This window comes from Protopterus annectens, chromosome 1.part2 (genome assembly GCF_019279795.1).
Source record: "Protopterus annectens isolate FY-2018-M chromosome 1.part2, PAN1.0, whole genome shotgun sequence".
In the NCBI taxonomy this organism is placed as follows: Eukaryota; Metazoa; Chordata; order Ceratodontiformes; family Protopteridae; genus Protopterus; species Protopterus annectens.
This window is the reverse complement of record NC_056727.1, coordinates 121,709,586-121,730,373: the sequence shown is the minus strand read 5'-3', so window position 1 is coordinate 121,730,373 and position 20,788 is coordinate 121,709,586. Positions and strand designations below refer to the sequence as shown.

Genomic DNA, 20,788 nt, shown 5'->3' with positions numbered 1-20,788 from the left:
ATCCTGCTTCAAGTCTAAAAACTTTGGGTTGGGAGGGTGGCCTAATGGTTAAGGTGTTTGCCTTACAAACACAAGGTGCAGGGTTTGAGTCTCACAAGAGAGAATTGGCTAGGCTTACAATGGTTCACAAGGGCAGTTAGCCTAGTACTAACCCAAGAACCTACCATAATCTCTTAAGAAACATCTTTCAAGCTATCAAATAGAAGATGTAAATGAAACATATCACTCCCTATAATATTATAGGTCAGACTACAAGATCTACATCCAATCATATCATTTGCATATTAACAAGTTTTTCTACTTTCATTGGTTAAAAGAAGATGTAAAATAATCAATGAATAACTTAACATAGAATCCTTATTCAATGGTTCACCAAAGTACACCTGTTGCATATTAACCGTGCATTACACATTCATTGGATACAGCTTGAACATTCAACAAAACAGGAATCAATATCCAAAATCAATTCACTTCCCATACATATACACAACAATCCACCACTGGTTAAAGGAAAATAACAGACGTAATAACCATATAGCACTTCAGTCCGATTGTGGCTAAGTAACTAAATGTAGTCATCTGATGTTTGCAGTGGCCTATGTGATTTTTGAAATGTTTTATATTGAGATCAGTAGTTACGTATATAAGCTATTTTTTGTGATGTTAAGTTTTACATTTTTTTAAAAACATATGATTTGTAGTTAGCATGCCTCTATGTGAGACATGAAAGGATTTTTTTCTGTCTCTGTCCATTGGCCTTTGGTTGTTTTCTACCAGATGTGTAAAGCACGGTCACTATGCAACAGCTGTACTTTGATTTCAGACTGGTTCACGCTTTTGTATAGCACCAATGAACAAGACGTTTTTGTACGTTATTCATTGATCACTTAACATCTTCTTTTAACCAATGAAGGTAGACCAACCTGCTAATATATGAATTATATGACTGGATGTAGAGCTTATGTTCCCTACAATATTATAGGTTGGACTAAGTTTCATTTACATCTTCATGTGATTGGTTGAAAGATGGTTTAAAAGATTATGGTATTTTAAAGTTTTTAGACTTGAAGAAGGGTTTTAACCAAAAACGTTAGTCTTGTATTCATGTTATATTATTATTTTATTAAATTATTCTTATGTTGATCTCTGTGGTGGTTTTGGTACTTTGTTTTTACGTTGACATACATGGATATATCTAATCTATATATATACATATATATATATATATATATATATATATATATATATATATATATATATACACACATATATGTATATCTAATCTATATATACATATATGTACATCTAATCTACATATACACATCAGTATATACACACACACACACACTAATCTATATCTACACACAGACACGCACTTCTGTCTATATATATATATATATATATATATATATATATATATACATATATATATATATACACACACACACATATACATACACACACACACACTTGTGCATATATGTACAAACATATGTATTTTTTTCCTTGCTGCATAGAAACTTCCTCTAGCAATAATGAAGTTAATCTACACATTTTTAGAGTAATGCAAGTACCACTAATAAATATTATACAAATCAAATATGATTTTCTGCAGTCAGGAAATCTCACATTATAGTTTGGCCAAAAAAAAACAAAAACAAACTCATTGTCCCACTTTACAAGAGTCAACTCCAATAATATATCCAACTTTAGCGCCATTGCCACTCTCTCTCTTTCAAAAAAACTTCATAGATACACTCATAATCAATTACTCATTTACAAACAACCTCCTTACCCCCACACAACATGGTTTCAGACAGGGCATAACACCACCACAGCTTTCCTAACCTTCACCAACACTGTTAACATAGCCAGGGACAAACACAATCTGGTTTCCGATATCTTTTTGGACCTCGCCAAGGCCTTCAATACAGCCTCCCACAGCTTTCTTCTAAAACAATCCTATTCACTTGGCCTAACACCAACTGGTTCTCCATCTACCTTTTCAACAGACTCAGTTTGTTACATTGATTAATTCTTATTTATCCTTCCCGACTGTCAAAACAGGTGTTCCTCAAGATTCCAAACTGGGGCCACTGTTTTTCAACATCTTTACCAAAAGCCTACACTCCGCCAAATGTCAAGCATCCATCATACAATGCTGACAAATCCACATTAATCTGTTCTGCCAATAACCAAAATACGCTACAGCACTTCACACAAGAGTCATTTTCATCAGTTGAAAACTGGCTCAATAACTCCCAGCATCTACTCAAAAAAAAAAAAAAAAAAAAAAAAAGGCGGCCTTGGTTATTTCTCCCAAAAGCCCTTCCACACCTCAAACAAAAAGTTAAACAACAGTGCAATAACACCCCTACAGAAGTCATCCCCTGTACCAAGCACGACAATTTATGATAACCTATTGCAAAGTCAAATTTCAGGTTATCAAAAAAAAAACTCACCAAAATTAGGGACCCTATGTAGAGCAAAATACCCAATTTACTATATGGCTTCCAACCAAAATAAAAATAAATCAGTGCTACAATAAAACAGCAAAATTTGTCACCAACTCAAACTTCAACACCGCTTAACCCTAAAACAGTTTGAATGGTCTGAATTACTCAAACAACTCACACACACCCATCTACTCATAATCCATAAATTAATATACAGCCAGAGCAAAGCAAAGAACCTCCTACACAAATTGCTCTCACACACACACCAGTAAACTTTGATCCGAAAACAAAATGCTCCTCACTACTCACAAACCACACCTGTCAGGATGAAGCTCTCTCTATTTCAGCTACGTAGGTCACTTGCGACATTTGCTTTCAAAATCTCCAAAGCCTCTGAAACCAATCTCTATGAATTTAGAGATTTCAAATGGGCAAACAGCATACAATTATACCACAATATCTCAAAATTCAACTATGTCAGTACCAGCTTTGAAGTCAACATAGTAATAGGTTAAAAATAATGGAATTCTATTATGAATTTATCTTAGAGAGCATAGAACTGGTAGTCCTGAACTTAAAATATAAATGGTATATTGGAAAAACACATACCCTGGTGGCTCACCAACATAAACATTACAAAGACAGAAAAAGATCCTTGAATTATATAGCAAATCTGAAATTCTGCATGGCAATGACAGTATCAAAAATACTACTTAATAATTGAAAAAAAAATATTAGGACTAGTAAAGCAAAACAAGGATAACCACCGAAACTAGAGACATTTATAAATTCTTGTTTAACTGTTGACATTAGAAAACAATACCCAGCAATGCTCACAACTTCTTATGACACCACCCACTGAAACATGAAAGACATTGCCAATATCCTAGCTGATAAAGTCAGTGCAAATTTTATCCCTGAAATTGCAATCTAAACTCCACATACCCCACAATCTCGTACACCATGCACTGTCATCAAGCAACATGTTCTGAAAGTGCTACCAAAGATGAAAAATACTTCTTCAAAAGTTGACCTGATGACATACATGGATGTTTAGCAATCCTAGACATGTCCCTGCTAAACCTCTATACAGAATGTTTAACCTTAGTTAAGCTACAAGGATCTGTTCCCAAATTATGTAGCATTGTAATGGTGACACCCCTCCATAAGGGTGGCCCTACCATGGACTAGTAATTATAGACCCATCAGCCTGATGAGCATGATCTGCAAAACTATGAAAGTATTATAAATGACCACATCAATTAGGATATCAAAAATCTTAGACTCAACCCTCATAAATCTGGCTTCCTCAAAGGGATATCCGGTCTATAACAGCTTCTTCAAGAGGGTCAGTCAGGCTGCAGACAACGGTCATGCTGATCACACAGCACATCTTGATCTGGCCAAAATGTCTGGCACTATACCCCATTCAGGCATAGAAAGAAAACTAAATGCTGCAAAAATAGATTTCTACACTGGTAAGATAGATAGCAAGCTGTCTAAAAGATAGAACCTATACAGTTCGCATGGCTGGTGATTCATCTGAGAGCAAGAAAACTAATGGAATCCCCCCACAGCTTTGTGCTGGAAACATTTTTTTTGGGGGGTATTTACTTTACTAACATCTACAAAAAGAACCAGGACTGCAAAGAAAGTGCTACTGCCAAAACCCACCTCTGACACCTGTATCTGTACGCTTCAAAAATAACTAATCCTAATAAATGAAGCACGAAAAATTATAGCGGTTTTGAATTTGAAAAACAACCACTACCCTCAATATACTGCATCAGCAATAATCCACAAAGGGGGAGCCACCACTGATCCCGGGAACTATCGACCTATTAGTCTGACGAGCCTGGTTTGCAAGGCCATGGAACGTATCATCATGGAACTCATAAACAAAGACATTGGTAACCTCCAAACTCTGGATCCCACCCAGTTCGGGTTTGTGAAAGGCAGATCATGTCTCCTGAACCTAATCGACTTCTTTGAGGCAGTCACCAAAGCTGTGGATAAGGGTAAGGTGGTTCACACAACCTATCTTGACCTCGCCAAGGCTTTCGACATCATCCCCCAATTCTGAAATGATAGCTAAACTCACTAAACTAGGTATAAATACCTACGTCACAAGATGGATTGCCAACTGGTTCACTGACAGAACCCACACTGTAAAAGTTGCAGACTCCAAATCTGACCTCAAAAGCAGTGACCAGTGGAGTACCACAGGGTTCCGTCCTGGGACCTCTCCTGCTTGGTATCTACTTCTTTGAAGTACAGGCCAACACAGAAGGCCTCTGGCTAACGAAGTTCATAGATGACTGCAAACTAGGAGCCATAGTTAAGTCCCCAAATGATGTGGACATCCTACAGAAGGGCCTCACTGAGACAGATGCCTGGTGTCAGAGCCATGGCCTCAAGCTCAATGCCTAAAAGTGCAGTGTCATCCCCTTTGGTAAAAACTCTGTACCCATGAACTACCACATCGGCAGCAATCTACTTAACACTAAATGCGTGATAAGAGACCTTGGGACCCAGGTGGACAGTAGTCTCTCCTTTGATAGTCACATCGCCACAGTAATCAGGAAGTCCTTCTACGTGGCACACCTCATCATAAAAGGGTTCTCATCCAGGAAAAGAGAGGTCATTGTTCCCCTCTATTCATCACTCATTAGACCCATTATAGAGTACAATGCCCCTTTTGGAATGTACCTCACAAGACATCTGCAGCAGCTGGAAAGGCCACAGAAGTACCTCACAAAGAGGATTATTGGCCTCAAACAAATGCCCTACACTGACCGCCTCAAAAAACTCCAGCTTTCCTCCATAGCATATCACCTACTCCTAGGTGATCTCTGCCTTAACATATAAAGCTATGTCAAACCCAGAGCTGTTGGACATGCTACACCTAAAGAAATCCCAATCCCTCCGAGCTACACGCTCTAGGGACCTAAACCTTGTCACCACAATAAACAGGACACGCTGGAGGGTAGATTCCTTGTCCCAGAGACTTCCTGTACTCTGGAACAAGCTACCCATCTATGGTCAAGCAAAGTTCTTCATTAGCACTCTTCAAGAATAATCTTTATGAGTGGATAGGAAATATGAAATACACCCTGAGGATCACTTCTGTCTCTGCTGGACAGTGGCACAGGAAAATAACGTTCTTGGGTGGCGTAAGCTATGGAACCTTGCTGGCTAGGCTTATAGCCTAGTACCTACATATGAACCTATTACAAAACAAAAATTTAGTCACGGACCTTGGAACCTGGGTTGGCAATTCTCCTCTCCTATGATCATCATGTAGCAACTGTAGTTAGAAAGTCCTTCTACTTAGTACAAATGACAGCCAAAGTTTTGTCAACCAGGTTTAAAGAACCCACTGCTCACTTACATTCAGCATGGTTAGACCAATCACCAAGCACAACTCCCGCTTCTGGGATGTACCATGCTAGACACAAATAATGGAGGTCCCAAATATTCATAACCAAGAAGATTAGAGGTTGAAAACCACAAGATACCAAGAGACTAGAGGCTCTAACACACTGCTTCTCAAGAGTTTATAAGATGCCGAGTAATCTGTGCCATGCCCTTAGACATCCTGCTGTACCCGAGCTCCTGTAACTGTGCAAGTCTAACAACTCTAGAAAAAACAGAACCAGGGACCTAAATCATCAGAACATGATTCAGAGAAATTTATCTTATGTTTTTTTACTGACTGCCTCACCCATCTCTGGAATACTACTACCCTGCAGGTTAAGCACTGCAGCACATTATCATCCTTCAAAGAGAACCTAGATAATTGGCATAAATTTACCTCATAGGTTGGTACTAGGCTATCAGCCCTAGGGCCGATACAAGCCTAGCCATAACAATTCCCTGGCTATTTCTTCCCACACTATTTATTTCCCTGGACCACTGTCTAGCAGGGCGACTGATGTGATCCCCGGGGTGAATTTCCTTTCTCCCATCCAATCGTCACGGCTCCTTTTGAAGAGGACCAAAGAGGCACTCTGCTTGACATGTATGGGCAATCTATTCCAGAGTCTGGGGAGTCTCTGGGTCAGAAACCTATCCCTCCAGCATGCTTTGTTTATTGCGATGACAAGGTTTAGATCCCTGGATCGTGTGGCTCTGAGGGATTGGGATTTCTTTAAGTGTAGCATGTCCAACAGCTCTGGGTTTGACATGGCCTTGTATGTTAAGCAAAGATCGCCTCTGAGTAGACAATATGCGACAGAGTATAGCTGGAGTTTAAGGCGGTCAGCGTAGGGCATCTGCTTTAGGCCTGTGATTCTTTTAGTGAGGTATTTCCGTGACCTTTCCAGTTGTTGCAGATGTCTTGAGAGGTACATACCAAACGGGGCATTGTATTCTATAATGGGTCTAATGAGGGAGGAGTACAGTAGGACAATGACCTCCTTTTTTCTGGATGAAAAGCCCTTAGTGATGAGGTGTGCCACATAGAAGGATTTCCTGACTGTTGTGGCGATGTGGTTATCGAAGGTGAGACCACTGTCCACCTGTGTCCCTAAGTCTCTTATCAAACTTTCGGTGTTTAGTATACTGCCACCTATATGGTAATTCACGGATACATGTTTTTTCCCCAAAGGGGATAACTATACATTTCTTGGCATTGAGCTTGAGCCCATGGCTCTGGCACCAAGCATCTGTTTCTGTAAGGCCCTTTTGTAGAGTATCCACATCATTTGGGGATTCAGTAATGGCTCCCAGTTTGCAGTCATCTGCAAACTTTGTTATCCAGAGTCCCTTAGTATTGGCCTGTACTTCAGAGAAGTAGATGCCAAACAAGAGCAGTCCCAGGACTGAACCCTGAGGTACTCCACTTGTCTGGAGTAACTGGCCTAATCCTCCTACAGAAAAGGGACCTGGGGTGGGTACTGGCAAGGCACTAATGGCCATGAGACTAAACTGCTTTACTTACTCCAAAACTAACTGCCCTGGTCCCCCTACAGAAATGGGGTATGGACTGAGGGTGGGTACCAGCAAAGCATTAATGGTCATAAGATTAAATTGTCCTGTAATTCCTATAAATCCAATCATTTTCTACACTGGCCAAATGACTGAGCCTACTCATATTCTAGGAAAGAACTTTTTAAAGCAAGTAGACTGGACTCAAGTGTCCCTTTTCAAAAACTATAACCTGTTACACTGCAAAAATACAAAAGACTGTAACAACTAGTGAAATGGCAGTTGAAGAACCACACATTCAAGTTAGGTAATTAGAACACATACATAGGTAAAAACCTAGTTACTTTTACAATAATGGTGGTTTAACACTTCAATCACCCATAAAATACAAAAAAATAGTAAGACTAAGTTAATATTAATGAATCACAGATTCTGGGTAAAAACAAAAACGACAAAACCACGGTGCAATATTCTAGTGCATATTGAAAAGCAGCACGCAAAGGGGGGGGGTGACAATACACTCATTCTTAAACCCAGGTCAACATGAGACACAGACAATAATGTCAGCTGCTCAGATACAAATTAACCACACCCATGAATCTGATCCACGCAAACGTTATGTGCTGGGGTACACAGATTCGATTCCTACTATGGTTGCAGCATTAGAATCTACTCTGTGTTAGCCCATCAGAACAGAAATTAAATGCCAGTGACAAAGACAAGGTTCAGAAATTAACTGAAAATAACTTGTGGGGAGACTGAGCATCCAAAAGCAGCTCTCTCTTTATTTGGATGTACTAGGACTACATATTCCCTGATGCTGTATGCTTTAGTGTGTGATATCCATGTGCTTCATATACATTAATTTCTAGAAGACGTGAAACAAAAAGAAAATACCCCCACAGAAGCTGAAGTATCATTTTGCTTTTCTGACTGGCAGCATGAATGATACCACATCAATGCTACACCCTGTTCAAAGTCAATCCTTACAGTAGCATGGCCAATGTGGGATTACTGGCTTCAACAATTTGCCTGGATGACCTAAATCATGCAGTCTGGCAAAAGTCAAAATATTCGGGGTATGCTGAACCTGCATACAGCAGGTGGAGACAAGAAAAACTAGATGAAGGAATAGCAAGAGAGGCTAAAAGTACAAGGAACAGAAAAATAACATACCTTGTTATTAAAAACGATCAAAAAGCACATGCCAAAATTTATCCCATCTGATGTAGAAAAATATACTGTTGTTCACAGAAGGGCTCCACCCTAGAATACTACACTCACCATTTGCCAGAAAAATACATTTAGTTCTGCTTTGAAATAGTAACTGCTGTAGGGGGGTGTAAAAGGATTCTACTTGGCAGACTGAAACACACACAAGACAGGGACATACAAGTAAGAGAAGAAACATTAAATACAAACTTGCTAAAATTACAGAGTATCCCTTTCACTAACAACTCAAATACCCATTTTCTTTACGAAAGGAATGCAGTAATCCACATTTTCATATCACAGCCAAATCCACCACATCAATTTTTTAATACTAAATCAGTGTTTTGATAAAAATACAGAAATTTGGGCGATCGTGTAGTGTACTGGCTCACCTTCAGTTCTGCACAGGAGTGGGCATGGCTCCAGTGATTGGCGTGAAAAGTTGCATATGAAATGAGGCATGCCATTCATATTAGGCAGTGATATTATGCATACAATTAATGTGGCCAAATATTTGCAGTTTTACAGTCGGTCACACTCTGGTCTGTTTTACAGGGCAGGCATCAAGTTTTCACTGGCCATTCTTAAATTTGAGGATATGTAATTTAATTGATGTTGCTAAATTGAGACCTAGTGCTTGTTTGAACTGAATTTCGTGTCTTCTCTGTTCAGACCTGAACATTTTCACACACGTGCAGTACTGTCGAGTTTTTACCATGAAATTATGTCTTTTGTGCAGTAAATCGGATGTTATGCACCAAGGTCTTGGATGAAAAGGGTCCGAGGACCAGTTCACATACCCAGATGACAAACAAGCATATCTAGATAAATAGTAATAAAAGCATAATGAAGGTAGTACTTGCATGGATAAGTAGAGTTCAGTGTCCTGTTCGTTGCTGAAGCATTAAGAGTTAAAGACAATATGTTTGGCGTTTTAAGGAAAAATAACCAGATAAAGATTACAGGAAATCACAATACTTTTTGAAGGAGTCGAACAATGTACTAGAAGGGCACATCACATGTTGCTTGTCAAGATTGTGTGCATTGTCTTAATCAAGTGTTAGTGATATCAAGCCAATATGGTGTGCTTTGGCATAAAAGGTCAGAAGTGTTGAGTCCAGACAGCCTTTCAATTTTTGTCTATTAAAAAATATTGGGATGGTAATTCAAGTGTATATTGTTTGGGGCAAGTGTGTTCATTGTTGCAGTTCTCAGAGTGCCCTGAGTTTGAATTGTCACATGTCAAACAATTAATCTTGAGAGTAGCTGCCTGGTGTTTGTGCTCCGTGCCTCATATGTTGGGTCCTCTGTTATCCTGTCAAAAAATGCATGTTTCTTTTCTTCTCTTCTTCTTTCTCTTCTAATCTCTGTTTTCAAAATCTGGTGCCTCATATGTTGGGTTCTCTGTTATCCTGTCAAAAAATGCATGTTTCTTTTCTTCTCTTCTTCTTTCTCTTCTAATCTCTGTTTTCAAAATCTGCTGTCATTTCATGTTTAGCATATAAAAAAAAAAGTGGCATCGTACAGTTCAGAAACAGAATAAATATTCATTCACATCGGATGAATATTGAATACTTCCAACTGACATGCAACAACAGGGGAGTATTTTGGGCAGTGCTTGCTACTGCATATCTGGTGAGCCAGGACACTATACTATTGCCGAAATTTGTTTTTAAAAATGACACCCAAAAAAAAAAAAAAAAAAAAAAAGGGCAATATTGAAGTGTATTAACCCACCAGTTAGTGTGCACAGGAATGGGCGTGGCCTGTGACAAGGCAGGCAGAGTTTCAATATGTAACTACACCATGACTGACACGGAATCAATGCACACAGCGAACTCCATCCTTGTCGAAATTATTACTTTCTCCTTTTTCAGGAGGGCAAGCTCCCTTGTGGGGGCACTTCACCCCCCCGCTGAACAAGTGTTGTGCAACGGTGCTGGTACTGCAAACAATTTCAGCCGTTAATAACAGTATCATTTAGAGAAACAGTTTTGTGGTGTGAACTCTGCCTGATTGACTGACTGAAATGTGATGCACAACACGCACTTTAGTTTTATGCCCCTAGTAAAACATTTCTTTTTTGGTAGTGAATATCTACAATAAGACACTGGGTTGCTTTCGGCACAGATGCTGAATATTAATTACACTGCAATGTGTCAGGTGGGTTAATACACTTCAATATCACCAAAAAAAAACAACAAGAAAGGATGAGGGAGTTGGCAATGATCATTTAAGCTAGTGACTAGAGCATGTGCGGAAGTAGAGTAAGTGCAAGATCTGGCAAGAATGTGAACAACCATGCCTTTTATATGGTAAACATGGGAGCTGTGCTCATGTTTGGTCACAGTCGGTGTTACTTTGATAAAATACAGAAATTTCTTTGCAAGACAAACAAAAATGTGACAAAGGATAAAAGAAAGCCATGGTCACTTTTAGCTACTGGCTATGTGGAAGTAGTGCAACCACAAATTATGTCAAGAATGTAAACAACATGCCCTTTATCTGGTAAAGTGGAGGGTGCTTTCCTCTTGCTCACAAAGCACTTCATGTTACAGTAGCATACATTTAGAGTGTCCAATCCACCTACTGCATGTCTTTGGGATGTGGGAGGAAACCGGAGCACCCGGAGGAAACCCACACGACCACAGGGAGGACATGCAGACTCCACACAGAAGGCACCCCAGCAGAGAATCGAACCAGAGAACCTCTTGCTGTGAGGCGGCAACGCTAACCGCTGCACCACCATGGCCGCCCTGGTGTTAGTGCTAGAATTACTACATTTAAATGACGCTGGTTACGGACCGTGATGTAGTCTAACTCGCATCTACATTACAAAAATAAGTTAATAAAACGATTACTCCTGAAAGCTACAGCAGCCAAGGTCACCTTTATGTATAAAACTGAAATATCAACCAGTTCTAATGAGAAAGATAAAGACCACAAAATACATGGTTACAATACTTTTATATGACTAAGATGTGAATTCTTCCTCAAATCGTTTATACAATCCATACTATCAATTTCGATGGAAAGGACTGACCACAAATACTACATACTCATTTAAGAACTTTAGGAATACAAACATGACGAAATGTGGGGTGACTGACTACGTTTTCAGATGCCTAAATTATGAACTCCTTTTTTTCATACCGCTTCATGTGCCAAATACTGAACGCCTCTTCCTGACAGGTGACAGAGAACAAGACCTTCCAGAAGCAATCACTACAAATGTATAAAAATGTTGTTTGTTATCAAAATTAAAATCACTTCTATCGATTGTTTTATCTTGCACGTACGTGTTGCTTCACCTCGTACTGACAGGTTTCATTTAACAACAACACACTTTTCTGGACATGTTTAAGTAAACTCAGGAACATATTTTACTAAAACATCAGAAAACTTGCAATACTTATCTATACATACTCCCAATACACACTTTCGCCCTGTGGGGCAACTGTTCATAGGTTCATAGATTAGTACTAGGCTAACTGCCATTGTGAGCCATTTTAAACCTAGCCAATTATCCCTTGTGAGATTCAAACCCTGCACATTGTATTTGTAAGGCAAACACCTTAACCATTAGGCCCAAGAAAATACCAATAAGCGGTGGCATACTTAACAAAATAACTGTTATACCTTGTTCGTATTCTTTCTACTTTTCCCCACATTTCATAGCACTTTCATCTATCAGTAGTTGAAGTCTTACGTACAAGGAATTACAAACTTTTTTCACTTCCTAACAACACGTATTTTAAGTACACAAAGATATCGTTTTCAGCATGACATCTAAAACTAAACTAAAGCAAAACAGACATGCCAGACACTGAGCTCTAGCGCACTGTGGTTTGCTAAAGGGCGCCGCCATGCCAATAACCATCATGCACAGCCACGCGAGACATTACTAATTCAGTGCCGAAAATCACTAGGAAAGCAATAGATACAGAGGAAAGATTTGTCTAGAGGTCGCAGTACTGAAAATCTCATTAGCATCGGCAAAGTTTCGACACAGCTAAATCGTGAAATATTGGGTGTACTGACGTAGTTCTTTTTGAGACTGTTGTAGTAGTCATACAAACGTATATTAATTCCTAAGAACTTTTTTTAATGGCTAGCTCTGAGATGAGAACGAAACTGGAAGCAGTGCTTCAAAATCTTGGCATTGAAACTGTTTGTGTGGAGCATCCGGAGGTGGGCTGCTAATTTTAAGTGCATTATTTACAACAGGTTGTCCACTGAATTCATTTGCATAGCATACTGTGTAGTTCATGCGTGGTTACACTGATTGTACAGCTTATTGCAGTTATTTCTTAGTTTCACAGCGTGTACAGCATTGCTTGATTTGACCAATTAGAACTATACAAACATGCCGTTTATCCAGTGTAGTTTATGCAGGTTTGATGCACATAACTTAGGAGTTAGGATCTGTATGACACGTACCGATTTTCTGGAAGTAGACATGCTAGTAACAGTGAGGTAAACCCTTATTGTGTGGTCTCGTAAATGAGGTAATGTGTTGAGTTCATGTATATCAATTTCAGGTATACCATGAGTGACAAGTTCACAAAAAAGGAACATGTTACTAATAGGATATTTGGAAATGTTTTCCTGTATTAAATGTCCTGGGTAGTTTTGCGCAGAAGTGGCGTGGCCTGAATGAATGACATGACAAATGTCTGTCGTCCGTGATGTTCTATGCAAATAAAACATGATTGACATGCTGTGCTGGTTTGTCTATATGAATATTTATCGAGGGGGCAGTACAACTATCTGTTGTATGCATAGGGTTACCACCTGTGCCACTTTGTGCGGGACAGTCCTTCTTTGGGTAGTTGTGTCCTGACCAAAAATATTAAAAATGGCCTGCGATTTTAGGACATAATTATGTCCCATATTTTATATAATAGTTGCATAAAATAGTTATTTCTGTATCTAAAATACTTAAATGTTACAATAAACAGAATAAGCAACTACACTGCTACAAGAATAAGCTTTTATTTATTTATTTTATTTTATTTATTTTTATTTTACATTTGTTGACAGGGCTAGTCCAGCTGGATAATTTCCATTTTCAGTGGAGGCCCGGGGAGAAAAGCTCCACAATTGAAAACAAGGTTAAACATTTAAGCAACAGTGCATACATTGTAGTCTAGTAAAAAATACAGCTAAAAGAAAAAAACAGATGAAAAACAAATAGTCCTAACTATATATTAAGAAAGGCTGTATAAACATAATTGTTGAAGAAATTGTTTGTACTTTTTTTTTTTTTTTTTTTTTTTTAAGAACAGTACAGTAATTAAGTAATTTGTGATAGCAGAGAAAGATAGGGATATTTAATTAGGGAGATATGACTGAAGAAAGGAAAAGTCATTTAGTCTGGATTGGTACAGGAGCAGAGCCAGAAGTTGTTCAGATGTAATAGAAGTTGTTTTTGAAAAGGTGAGTCTAGTGAGGTAATGTGTGAGGGGAGGTTATTCCATATTTTCCCTACGGAGTTTGAAAATAGACAGTTACCTGCTGAATTTGTAATTCTAGTTGTGTTGACTTGTAGCTTTTCGGCAGATCGCAGCTGTTTCAAGTTATTGTAGGGGGTAAGGAGGTTACTGATAGCGGGTGTTTTTGTTGGTTGATAAAGAATGTTATGTGTAATTAAAAGTTGTTGATAGATAAGCGTGTTAGGTAGTTCTAACCAGTGTAAGTGTTTTAAGTTCTGACAGTGGTGAGTTCTGTACTGGGATGCTGTGGCAAACGGGCTATATTATGATAGGATGTAGTTAGTTTTTTCAGGTTACTTTTAGAGAGATTGGTGTAAATAGAGGAAGCATACAGTAGGGTGGAGATAAGATGTGATTGAGCTAAGGTGGTCCATGCTTCTGGTGTAAGGAAGGGTTTGATTCTGTACAGTGAACCTATCTTTTTATTTACTGCTTTTATAGTGTTATTGATGTGACAATCATAGTTAAGATTATTATCAATAGTAACACCAAGCAGTTTGGTAGTAGGGTCTGGGGAGATAAGAGAATTGTCACCTGCAGTAATAGTAAAGTTTAGTTGAGAAGATTTGTGGGTAGGTGAGAATAGTAATAGTTTTGTTTTCTTGGAGTTGAGAAGGAGACATCTTTTTGAGAACCACTGTTCGACGGTTGAAAAGGTAGATTGTGTGAGTGACTGGAGTTCAGATTGGGTGGAAGCTGTGCAAATGATGGTAGAATCATCTGCATATTGTATGCAGGTAGTGTTTTGGATAGATGATTGAAGATCATTAATAAAGATAGAGAATAAGAGTGGACCTAATATTGATCCTTGAGGTACTCCTAAGGAGATAGGTAGTAGAGCAGATAGAGAATTTTTCCAGAGTACTGCTTGTTGTCGGTTTTCAAGGTAGGATGAGAACCAGGTTAAGGAGGAGAAATCCAAGGCAAGTGATTTTAGTATGTGTAGAAGAAATTTATGGTTGACCATGTCGAAGGCTTTTGACAGGTCTAGGAAAAGAGAAGCAGTTAGTTTGTTATTATTACGGTTACAGTTTATGGTATTAGTAAAAGATAGTAGTGCAGTGGTAGTACTATGTGAGGGTCTAAATCCATGTTGAGTGTTTGCTAGTAGGTTATTTTGAAGGAGATGGTTAAGTAGTTGTTTGTGTATACATTTTTCCATGATTTTAGCTAGTGGAGATAATAGTGCTATTGGGCGAAAGTTAGAAAGGTCAGTGGACTTGCCTCCTTTATGTAAGGGTATGATGTGTGATATCTTCCAGATTGCTGGAAAATCACTTTCTTTTATGGATCTGTTTATTAGGATCGAAACAGGGTAGGTTATAGCTTTTGCTGCTACTTGAAGGAATTCGGCAGGAAGCTTATCTGCTGAGGGGGTAGTGGGTTTAAGTTTTTGTAAGAGAGATTGTATGTAGGAGGTGGGTATGGGTTGAAGTTGAAGGGAAGGAAGGACTTTGTTGGTGTTACTTAAGATCAGTTGGGAAGCATCAGGGGATAAATGGCTTGCTAGTGTTTGTATGGAAGTAGTAAAGAAGCTATTGAAGTTATTGGCTATTAAAGAGGGATTATCAGGGTCTAGATTCTGTGGAAAAAACACACTTCTGGATCACAAGAATCCAATCGAAGTCTCCACAAAAAACAAATGAAGCAGCACAGACAAAATAGAAGAATTTTTCTTTTACTGGATTCTGGTACCTCGGCCTTCGCCTTCACATGGAATAATAATGTAAAGCACAAACCAGTATAAATACACACCTCACACAATCAATCATGTCAATTAAACAATTAATCAATCAAAAATGAGTATATCACTTCTTAAAGAAATATGCATAAATATAAATATACATATATATACATATATAATAATATACAATATGTGCGCACATAGAATACAAAAAAATAAATATTAAATATATCATACATCTAAATTGTTTGGATTTCTCTTCAGTTTGGAAGGACAGAGAAAGTAAGTTGGCTTCCTCTGATCCGTGGCTGCAACGTTCGGATGAGGCACTTGCCCGTTTTGAAGAGCTGGAGAAATTAATGGTAAAAGAAGCTACAATATTTTATGATATCAAATTGCTAGAAAAATATATTGATTCTAATATTACCCCCAGAGGTCTCAGGGTAGACCGTCTACCGGCATATGAATTTTCGGATGATGACGCCGATTTATTTGAAGAGTGGAAAGATGTATCTTTAAAATGTACATTGGGTTGGCTAAAAATATTAGTCAAACGTAATGAAAGAACACTTGACAAAACACGTTCTGCAATTCTTTCTATGCAAGGAGAACTTTTTTCTAAACATTCCGACTCAGATTGTGAGCAGAATATTGTGAACATTAAGTCAAAAGTTTCCAAAATTGAACAACAGGTCATTTTGCGTAAAAAAAGGAAGTTTACAAGAGACCAAAATGACTACAGTACCGGTAAAATTTTTTTATGGCAATACAACCTTAAGAGGGGGCGTGGCAGAACTCCTTGGAACAACAGTAGATTCGGAGCGCGAAACGAAAGGAATATCAGGGACACTTCCACTTCCTCCGTAGAATTAAGCTCAAGTAAGAAAAGTGTTTCGTTTGAACACATCAGTACGGAGGGTCTTTCAAATGAGACAATGAATTCAGGTGCTTCTTCCAGTGAGGGATCGACTCAAAGAAAAGGTCGGAATCGGCGTTTCCAGCAGAGAGGGAACAAAAGATACTAATGGACTATTAATAACAAGGTCTGTTTTTACGAGACCAAGTGTTTCGTTTGTTTATAGTGATTTTTGTAATGTAGCCAATGTAGCCGACACCACTTCTTGCCATGACGGTTTAAATATAATCAATCTTTCAGATTGTTTACTAACTGAAAGTATGTGTAGTGTTTTACAAAAGGGCACGAAATTTATTCCCACATACATTCCTTCACTAGCGGAGGTGCTTTTGGAGGTGAAGGCCTTCTGCAGAAAATTGTATTTAAAAGTCTATTTTCATAGGCAAACAATAGATATTGGTCTTAATAAGAATTCTGATGATAGTAATGATGTTGCAAATGACTCAATTTTGGATAGTTCATTAATGGACATTTCTATTCATGAAAATGAAATAGTTGACATTCATGATGATGTTGAAAATGTTGTGAATATGAATGCTGATAAGACCAGTAGGATGTTTGAATATAATACAGGGTATGGCAAATTCACTATTCCTAAGGTCCCATGTGTCAGTGAATTCAATCCTGCTAGAAATAATTCTTGCATAAGTTTTTTTGAGAAATCTTTGTACAAGCAGGTTATTGATGAATATTTTTTATTTAAACAACATGTGAAAGGTTATAATTTACATAGGGATGAGTGGAAAGCTTTATGTGAGCTAAGAAAGATGAGTGAAAAATATGTATTCTTGGAATCAGATAAAGGTGGGAATTGGGTTGTTTTTGACAAGAATAGATATAATTCTATAGCCCTTAAGTTGCTTTCAAACAACAGGGTATATATGTCTTTATCTATGAATCCCATTGCTGAGTTTAATAACAAACATTTGGAATTGTTGGAAAAAGGTGAAAGGCTTGGTTTCTTCTCCCAGGGTGATGTTAGGAAACTGTATATCAAAAGTCCAAATGATGCCAGGTTTTTTATTTTGCCAAAAATACATAAAGATTTGACAAACCCCCCTGGACGTCCAATAGTCTCAGGAAAAGGGGCCTTTTCACAAAATGTGGGCATATTTTTGGACTCCATACTGAAAGAATATTTAGTGAGAATTCCATCACATGTAAAGAATACGAAAGAGGTGTGTGACAGTTTCAGAGGAAAGATTTGGCAAGACAATTATTATTGGGCCAGTGTTGATGTGGTTTCTTTATACACATCTATTTCTACACAATGGGGTCTAGAGGCTATCCATACATTTATGGGGGAAGGACCCAAAACCCACTTTATTATTTCATTGGTGGAATTTTGTCTCACTCATAATGTTTTTGAATTCAATAAAAAATATTTTTTACAAAGAGAGGGAACGGCCATGGGTGCCAGTTTTGCACCGTCATATGCCATTCTGTTTATGGGCCACTTTGAAAATTTATTCATTTATACTACAAGGTTTTTTCAAAATAATGTTTTGATCTACAAGAGATTCATAGATGACCTCTTGTTTTTATGCAGGGGTAATCCAAGAGATTTTGATGATTTCATCACAGGTTTAAAATTGAATCCATGTGGACTAGATTTTACATATCAGGTAAATGTAAAGAACATGGATTTCTTGGATGTGCATTTTTACATTGGTTCAAAGGGGACGGTTGAACATAAGCCTTATCACAAAAAGACAGCAGTAAACAATTTCTTGCATGCAACAAGTATGCATAGCAATTCTTTAATTGAGTCTTTGCCCTTTGGTGAATTCAGACGAATTGCTATGAATACATCTGAAAATATGAATGTCCAAAGGGAATTTGACATTATTTGTAAGAGATTAATGAACAGAGGCTATTCTAGGAGTATTGTCTATTCAAACAGGACCAAAGTGGAAGAAATGTTAAATTTGAATGAACAGGGGGTTATAGCTAAGAACAGAAGGAGATTTGTGAACAAATCCCTTTTTCCCAAGAAAAAGGATCCCGTGGAGATGGACAAAATATTTTTTGTAGACAAATTCTCTCCTTTTTCTTCAATTTTGAAGAGAATTGTGTTGAATATGTGGCCTATCATAACCAGCGATGATTTTTTGAGGAATATAGTTCCAAATAATGTTATTTTTTCTTATACAAGATGCAAAAATCTGAAGGAATTAGTTAGAAGTAAGGGCAAGAAGGAAAGGGTAGCAAATGCAGGCTCTTTTGCTTGCAAGAAATGCAAGATTTGTGATAAAATTACTAATTTAGATGGCCATAAAATTAATGGGGTTACATATCATGCTTTAGATCACTTTAATTGTAACTCTTCTGGGGTGGTGTACATTATTGGATGCAATTGTATTGAACAAAAATGGTACATAGGACAAACGAAACGTAGGGTTAAGTTAAGAATCTTGGAACATCTGGGGGATATTAGGAACAGTAGACTTGACAGTCCAGTTGCAAGCCACTTTCACCAATTTCACAATGGAGAACAAACTGGTTTCAAATTTAGTATTTTGGCAAGACCATGGGGAATGGGGGAAAGTAACATAAATTTTCAGACTAAATTATTGAATATGGAATCTAAATTTATTATAAATTATGGAACACTATTTCCCAATGGTATGAATTTAGATGTATGATATATGTAATATTTATTTTTTTGTATTCTATGTGCGCACATATTGTATATTATTATATATGTATATATATGTATATTTATATTTATGCATATTTCTTTAAGAAGTGATATACTCATTTTTGATTGATTAATTGTTTAATTGACATGATTGATTGTGTGAGGTGTGTATTTATACTGGTTTGTGCTTTACATTATTATTCCATGTGAAGGCGAAGGCCGAGGTACCAGAATCCAGTAAAAGAAAAATTCTTCTATCTTGTCTGTGCTGCTTCATTTGTTTTTTGTGGAGTCTAGATTCTGTGGGTTGGGTGTTGCTACTTTGCCTGGGGTAAGTAGATGATTGATAGTAGACCAGAACTTTTTTGGTTCTTTTATTGTGGATTGCTGAAGTTCAACATAGTAGTTCTTTTTGTCTGAAATAATAGCATTTTTGGTTTTGTTTCTCAGCTCTCTAAAGGTTTGATAGTCTGTTGGGTTTCTAGAGGAGCGCCATTTTTTCCAAGATTTATTTTTAAGCCTGATCTTTTGTTTAGTATTAGAGGTAAGCCAAGGTGCTGTTTTGGTCTTTACTCTAATGGTACGACTTGGGGCATGGTGGTTTAAGATTGTAAGGAATGCTGAGTTGAAATGTTCAACGGCATTGTTGAGAGAGAGGTGTTTTAGAGGGGTCCAGTTGTATTGTGAGAGTTCTGTTTGAAATCTTTCGGGATTAAATTGCTTCTTTGAATATAGTGTTCTATGTGAGGTAGGTAAGTTTTGATGGGTTTTAGCTCTAATGACATATGTGAGGGAGTGATCGCTAAGGTCATCAGGAAGGATGCCAGTTTTGTAGTTTTGTGAGGGGGAGTTTGTAAGAACCCAGTCTAAGGTGGTTTCTCTTTTGCTTGTTTTATTTATTCTAGTGGGACTATCAATTAGTTGTTTGAAACCAAAAAGGTTTAAATGGGAGGTAGGGTTAGCATTGTTACAAGATTTCCAATCAATATTAAAGTCTCCAAGGAGTAGTGTTTCTTGAGGGAGGTTATTGGAGAGTTGTTAAAGAAGTTGTTCTAGTGTGGGGATGTTGTTTCCTGGGGGCAGGTAAGCACAAATGATGTTTATTGCTTTAGTAGTGTTAATTTGAACTCTACAGCAGATGATTTCTGCATTATTGTTTTGGGTAAGAGCAAGGTCAAGAAGAGTAAGCTTCAGGTTAGATTTATATAGGATAGCTACTCCACCTCCTTTCTTGGAGGTACGATCAAGTCTAACAATATTATATCCAGGTGGGGTAATTTCAATGTCTTTAATAGACGGTTTTAGCCAGGTTTCTGATAAGCATAGAATGTCAAAGTTTTGTACTTCTAGTAGGGCATGTATTTGACTAACTTTATTACAGATACTGCGTATATTTAGATGGGCCAAGGATAATATGTTTGTAGGTGTAGTTGATGGAGGAAGGAGAGCTTTTAT

The 20,788-nt window shown here is 37.8% G+C and overlaps 1 protein-coding gene across 1 annotated transcript in view; it reads right to left on the bottom strand.

Moving 5' to 3' along the window:
• The window catches only part of MTIF2 (mitochondrial translational initiation factor 2), a gene marked incomplete in the record, with an annotated part of 1,010,271 nt that extends 997,823 nt beyond the window's left edge, over window positions 1-12,448 (bottom strand). The window contains 1 exon segment of the mRNA XM_044055171.1: window positions 12,237-12,448.
• Window positions 12,449-20,788: the final 8,340 nt, after the last annotated feature.